Consider the following 7,500-nt stretch of genomic DNA (forward strand, 5'->3'; position numbering starts at 1 on the left):
ATTTTCTTCCTATTTTTTCCTTTCTTTTCCTTTCAAACCCAATCCTTCCTCTTTCTTTTCTTCTTCCTCTTCATTCTGTCTCCTCTCACACCTAACCCTTCCTCTTCCTCCTCCACTTCTCCCTCACCAACTATACTTCTGGAGGCTGCGGGGGCGGGGCGGAAGAAGACAGGGAGGAGGAGGTAAGAGAAAAGAGGAGAGGGAGGAGGGGGAGAGAAAAAGGGCGGAGGGAGGGAGGAGCGGCCTTCACCTCTGACTCCTGAAAGCCTGACATACCAACCCGGAGGAGGAGGAAGGGGAAGAGCAGGAAGGGAAACGTGAGGGAGGAGGCTGAGAGAACAAGGACGAGGGCGGGGGAAGGGAGGAGAGGAGGTGGGGAGGGGGAGAGATTACAGCATCACTCATCCATAACAAGACTTTCACTATTCATTATTTACTCATTTTCCCGCCTAGTTACTTCACGCTCACGTCCATATTCTTAAAACTCCTTCAAGCCCTAGTCCATCAATTTTAATAAAGCTCACACAGAAGTTCCCGGGGTTTTCATTGGTGGTTTCCTGAGCCTGGCGGTAGTATTGTATTGTTTCTACGGCGTGAACGGAAAAAAAAAAAAAAAAAAAAACTCATGGCGACCCGATGTAGCTCCTCTCTGACCTTGAAAAACGTTTGTAACAGAAGCCCCTAACGAGTGTCAGTCCCTTCGTTGTAAAGAGCCCGATGACGCCAAGGAGGGGGTGACGCAAACGGTATAATTAGAGACTAGACAAACAGGAAAGGTGTTATCCATTCACCTGTCTACTAACTTATCCGCTACTTCCTTTCCGCGTGTAAAACCAGTGACGTACAAGGTGTTTAATTGAAGGCACTGAACAGGTAAGGTGTAGTATGCATTCCCCTGTCTTTTTACTCCTCGTCACTTCCTTCGTTTAAAAGACTAGTGACGCACACGTTAATTAAATGCACAACGTAACAGGTAAGGTATATTATGCATTTACCTGTCTTCTGCCTTATTCCTTATAGACCACTTCCTTCGTTTAGATCAGTGACGCACATGTTAATTAAAGGCACTTAACGTAACAGGTAAGGTATATTATGCATTTACCTGTCTGCTGCCTTCTTCCTTATCGGTCACTTCCTTCGTTTAAAAGATCAGTGACGCACACGTTAATTAAATGCACAAGTAACAGATAAGATACATTATGCATTCACCTGTCTTCTGCCTTCTTCCTTATCGGCCACTTCCTTCCTCCGTTTAAGAGACTGATGACGCACATGAACTTGATAAACGGGGGAACTTAGCATGACAGGTAAGGTACACTCTGCATTCACCTGTCTTCCTACTCCTCGGTCATTCCCTTCGTTTAAGACTACTGGAGGACACGGAACTTGATAACATGGGAAATCAACATAACAAACAGGTGACGCACACGGAATTTAATTAAAGGAACTCAATACATCACACAGGTAAGGTACATTCTACATACACCTGTTTCTTTACTCCTCGATCAATTCCTTTGTTTAAGACATGATGAACTCGGAACGTATTTACAAGGGAATTCAAGACAGGAAACAGGTAAAGTCACTTATGAATCACCTCCCGTGTTAATCAAAGGTCAATTCGATCGCTTAAGAGACTAAGGTAAGGTAAGTAGGTAAAATTCAGACATGAGGCAAAGGTAAAACAGCAAAGATTTAAAGGTACTTGGAGACGGTGCGCAGGTAAATTATATATAACAGGTGACTCAGCAGATAAATTTAAATGAGTCACTCCATTGAAGATATAAAGGAACAAAACACTTAAAAAACTCAGCCGAAAGAGAAGACGAAACGCTAGAAGGGTTAAAAGTACGCAATAAAAAAAATACACAGGTAAATTATACAAAACAGGTGACTTCGTAGGCAAATTTAAAAGGTCAAAACACAGAGTCACTCCATCGAAAATATAAAAAGTACAAAATGATACAAAACAGGTGACCGTAGGCAAATTTAAAGGGCCAAAACACTGAGTCACTCCATCGAAAATATAAAAGTACAAACACGCAGATACAGGTAAGTGCGTATCTCATTAGCCCACAGGTAAGGCAACGCACAGGTGACTCCATAGATAAATTTAAAGGGCCAGAAAACGCGAGTCACCCCACTGAAGTTTTAGACAACACACACACACAGGTATACAGGAATGGAGGTAAGTGCGTACGTATCTCATTAGCCCACAGGTAAGGTGCGCACAGGTGGCTCGCTGGCTACATTTAAAGGGCCAGACAGAACACGTGACTCACTCCATTCATGATTTAAAGGGACAGCACGCGCGGACACTGTACTGGAGGGCCGACAGGAAAGGTAAACACTGGTGACTCAGCGATTAAGTTTAAAGGGACGGGACGCGTGACTCAGGGAGGTATTGTCAGACGCTCCCTCCCGCCTCCCATCACCTACGGTACTTCCAAAGGCCGAAAAGGAGACCAGTCGGATTCCAATGAGTGTTCTTTTAAGTTCACGGTACAGAGAAAGTGACAAATTACCACCAAAGACGTATAAGTGCCCAAGGAAATGACCCAAACTCTTATTTTCCCGCCTCTCACATCAACTACTTCCAAAGGGCGAAAAGGAGACCAGTCGGATTCCAATGAGTGTTCTTTTAGGTTCACGGTACACAGAAAGCGACAAACTACCACCAACGTCATATAACTACCCAAGGAAATGACCCAAACTCTTATATTCCCGCCTCTCACAGCAACTACGTACTTCCAAAGACCGAGTGGGAGATGAGTCGGATTCCAATGAGTGTTCTTTTAGGTTCACGGTACAGGGAAAGCGACAAACTACCACCAACGTCATATAAGTACCCAAGGAAATGACCCAAACTCTTATATTCGAAAGCTTTGATAAATATGAGAGTTTGAACGTCGAAAGGTATAAAAACATGGTCCTTATTCCATTCATCGTATCACACACACACACACACACACACACACACACACAGTAGCAGCGGCAAGCGTCTAACTCGTTCAACTTACACACACACACACACACACACACAAAAAGATGCAAGTTAATCCATAATGGAAAACACGTGGGCCAGCAAACGTTCCCAGGGCTCATTAAAACGTTTCAGAGGCCAACGCACAAACCGCACATACTCGTTAAGCCTGGAAATGACAGCACATAAATAGCGATATGGGTTAATTGGCTTATTTTCAGGGAGCACGTACGCGATAGCACACCTTGCTCATTAATTAATCCCCACAGGTAGCAGAGATAATCTAACGGGGTAGTATATAAATGTTTGCTGTTTTATTGAATTTAGTTTTTTTTTCTTATCGGTTACGTGTGATGCCTCCTGCCCTTTTCCACACAAGATGGTCAGCAAATTTCCCTTCCCCATACAACAGTTCTTCCCTTCCTTGTCTCATTACTCTTGCCTCCTCTCCCTCCTTGCCTTTCCTCCTATCCTCAACATCTACCATCCTCAAACTCACCCATTTCTCCTATTCTCAATGCTTTTTTTTCTCTCTCTCCTCCACCCCTCCTTTCTATTTACCTTCTCTCTTCCCTTCCTTGTCTCATTACTCTTGCCTCCTCTCCCTCCTTGCCTTCTCAAACTCACCCATTTCTCCTATTCTCAATGCTTTTTTTTCTCTCTCTCCTCCACCTCCTCTTTTTATTTACCTTCTCTCTTCCCTTCCTTGTCTCATTACTCTTGCCTCCTCTCCCTCCTTGCCTTTCCTCCTATCCTCAACATCTACCATCCTCAAACTCACCCATTTCTCCTATTCTCAATGCTTCTTTTTCTCCTCCCCCTCCTTTTTTTATTTCTACTTTCTCTCTTTCCCCCTTTCAAATCCTTTTTCCTCTCTTTCTAGTCTCTTAATCTTCCTTCCTTTCCCTCCCGTACCTTCTTCATCTCTATATCTTCCCTCCTTTCTCTGTATTCAAACCCTCCATCAATTTTTCTTTCTACTCCTAGTCTCCTTTTCTTCTCAATCAGTCGATCAGTTTCTATATTTCTCCCTTTTTTATCTCCTCAATCTTTTTCACACAATACCATCTCTTCTCCCTCACTGCCCTTCCTTCCTCTCTATATAATCGCCTTCTCATTATTTTTTTCAAGCCTCCTTTCCTTTCCTTCCCTACTCTTACCCCCTTCTCTCTTTACTTCCCCCTAACGTCGCTATTTACCTCCCCTTTCCTCTCGTCCCAGCCACCTTACATCCTCCTTTCAGCGCATCCTACCCATTCCCAGTGCATGTCACGTCTACTGGTAACACTCTCGTCCCCGCCCAACGCTATCCTGGTCTTAGCCGAAGCTCTCCCCACCTGAACCAGAAATTTCTCCCCGCCAACAAGACCTTCCACCCACCACCACCATCACCACCTGCACTTTCATAACAACAACAGCTATTACTACTACTATTACAACGATAACTACTTCTATAATTACTACACACTATCGTCACTACTATCATAATATCGACGCCACCTGAGCTTCCAGTATATATGTGACAACTACTACTACTACTACTTCTATAACGAGAGCTACTACTACTATTAAGATTGCTACTATAACACTGTCGTTACTACCACAAAAATATCTACCCCACCTGAGCTTCCAGTATATATATGTGACAAATACTACTACTACTACTATTACGACTACTATAACACTGCCATTTCTACCACAATAATATGTTATGATAATGATGATAAGTAACAAGATAAAAAAAAAAATGAAAGAAATAACACCATCATCACCTTTTCCTCACCTTCACCATCACCACCACCTCCAGCCTCACTATCACCTCGACGCCGCCACTATCATCACCACTATTTCCTCGCCCTCACCACCACCTCGACGCCATCATCACCACCACCACCACCACCACCAGCACAGGATCCTCCATCACCATTTAAATCGCCTTCACCACCACCACGACGCCCTATCAACACCATTACGTCCCCCAACACCAGTAAATCGTTTCAAACACCGCCAAACCGTCCCATTCACAACCACCACCACCACCGAAGATTTCCCCCACCCCCTTCACCTCCCCGCAATACCACCACCACCTTCATCTTCTCTTCATCACCAACCTGTCACTAACATACTCAACACCACCAATATGTTAACACCAATATACACACTTCCCTTTGACACACCATAGGCCTAAGCACCACCACCACCAACAACAATAACAACAAAAGGTGACTAAACTACAAAATTCCCAAAGTCACTGATTTAAAAGTCTCTCTCTCTCTATCTCTCTCTCACCCACCGCAAGAAGGATGCAGAGAAAGTAAGAGGAAGATGAAGAGGAGGTAGAGGAGGAAGGGGAGGAAGAGGATGAAGAGGAGGTGCAAAGTAGGTTAACCCCAAATAAATTTCTGCAAGTCACGCGTCAAACGGCCCCTCCACACACACACACACACACACACACACGAGGAGCGAATGAGCCGTGAAGTGACTAACAATAAGGCAACACCACTACCTCTTCCTCTCCCGTCTCTGGCATCACCACCACCACCACCACCATCACTACCCTTATCCTACCCCCTCCCCCCCCTGCTTCCTCTCCCTCCCCTATATACGCCCTTGTCACCTCTTTACTCTTCTCGCTCTTCTCTGTCTGCTTCTTTTTCATCTGTCTCTTTAGCTACTCCTGTTTATTATCTCTTTCTCCTCTTTCATTTGTCTTCCTCTACATTATTCTACCTATTATCCTCTTCTTTTTAGCCTGTCTCTCTACTCCTGTTTATCTTCTTATCTTCTCTCTCTTTCAACCTTATCTTTTTTTCCTCTCCTACTTTTTTAGCCTGTCTTTCTACTCCTTTTACTTTTCTTGCTCTTCATCTTCTCTTATTCCTCTTTCTCCACCCGTCTTCCGTTATTCCTGTAAATGTAAATAGTTTGCATTTCGTAATTCAGCTGTCTTTTTTCTCTCTCTTTATTCCTGTATCAGTTTTTGCTCTTCATCTTATCTTTCTCTTCCTCCTCCTCCTCTTCCTCCACCTGTCTTTCTTCCGTTGTTCCTGTATATCTGAATAGTTGACATATCGGAATTTACCTTCTCTCGTTTTCTCATTCTCTTCTCTAACTGTATTTTTGATTGTATTGCTTTCTTGTTCCTGTTCCTTTCCCTCTTCCGTTTTCCTTTGTTTATTGTTGTTCTCTCCTTGTTTTGGTTTGTCTTTTCCTATCTGCCTTCATTTCTGTTCTTGTCCTCCTCCTCCCCTTCCTCATCTTACTGTTTTCTTGTTTTTTTTTCCTCTCCTTTACTTTTATTGTCTTCGTATTCATTTATATTATTACCTTCGCCCTTTTTCCTCCTGTTTCTCTCTCCTCTACTTCTTCCTCCTGTACCTTTTCTTGACGTGATCTTGTTTTTCTCTTTCCCTTCCTCTCCCCTTTTCTTCTTATGCATTTATTTATAAGTACTACCTTCACCTCCCTTCCTCCTGCCTCTACTCTACTTCTTCCTCCTGTTCTTATCCTTAATGTGATCTTGTTTCTTTTTCTCTTTCCCTTCCTCTCCTTTCTCTTCTTATGTATCTTCTTATTATTATTTTCGCCCTCCTTCCTTCTGTCTCTCCTTATTCTTATGTTTTTGTTTTTTTTCAATATCTTCTTATTCTTATGTTTGTTTTTTTATATCTTCGAAGTCGATGTTTCATGCCTCATCACCACCCTCGCTTTCCCTCGCCCACCTCCATCTCATTCCATTGTTATCATCATCTTGCTCCTGCTTCCCCCTCTCCCTTTTCTACTAATGTATTCCTGATCACTATCATTAACATGCCTTATTACACCATCACTCTCCCTTCCCCTCTCCCTCCTCTCCTTGCTCTTCCTCGTCTCCTCTTTCCTCTCCTCCTTCATTTGTATTCTTGATGTTTATCTCAGAAGTTGACACCTCGCGAGACACTGATTGAGAACGCCAATTATTTATCAGTTTTGCTTTCATATATTTCGTTTTCAAGGGCATGAGATACAAGTTTAACCCGGTAGCTGCGGGGATCATGCTTCTTAAAGGCCCCTCTAAGCGAGAATACTGAGAAAAAATCATCACTCATGCAAACCATTTCATAATATGTATCAACGTATTTGTTATCAGTTTATGCATCATCTATTTTGGGGGATCTTTATCATGGCACAAATTTGTCCCGTCGCTGGTACACGGTAAAGCCACAAATTTGGCCCGTCGCTGCTACCTGTTAAGTGCGATGAATCTCAAAGTTCAAACACAAATATTACAAGTTTTAGTTATAAGTTTTGTTTTAAAATTTTACTTGTCTGTCAATTTTGCTCTTTAATTTTGGCTCGCTTTTAAGTATAACAGTTAATTATCAGGTACACCTTTAAATTTGTTGCCATTTCTGCTTTTAACCTGGGAGCAGCGGGGATCATGTTTCTTAATGGTCCCTCTAAGCGAGAAAAATGAGAAAAAATCATCACACAAACCATTTCATAATATATATCAAAGCATTTGTGATCAGTTTAGGCAT

At 42.8% G+C, this 7,500-nt stretch overlaps 1 protein-coding gene and 1 long non-coding RNA gene across 34 annotated transcripts in view; one reads left to right on the top strand and one right to left on the bottom strand.

Moving 5' to 3' along the window:
• The window catches only part of LOC126981546 (phosphatidylinositol 4-phosphate 5-kinase type-1 alpha-like), a 113,022-nt gene that overhangs the window by 87,969 nt on the left and 17,553 nt on the right, over window positions 1–7,500 (bottom strand). The gene's annotated exons all lie outside the window — the stretch shown is intronic.
• The window catches only part of LOC126981548 (uncharacterized), a 6,528-nt gene continuing 5,760 nt past the window's right edge, over window positions 6,733–7,500 (top strand). For all 4 annotated transcript variants that reach the window (XR_007733990.1, XR_007733988.1, XR_007733989.1 and 1 more), the window contains exon 1: window positions 6,733–7,500. This exon is cut by the window's right edge and continues 1,356 nt beyond it. This is a non-coding gene — a long non-coding RNA (uncharacterized LOC126981548).

Source organism: Eriocheir sinensis, chromosome 48 (genome assembly GCF_024679095.1).
Source record: "Eriocheir sinensis breed Jianghai 21 chromosome 48, ASM2467909v1, whole genome shotgun sequence".
Lineage (NCBI taxonomy): Eukaryota > Metazoa > Arthropoda > Malacostraca > Decapoda > Varunidae > Eriocheir > Eriocheir sinensis.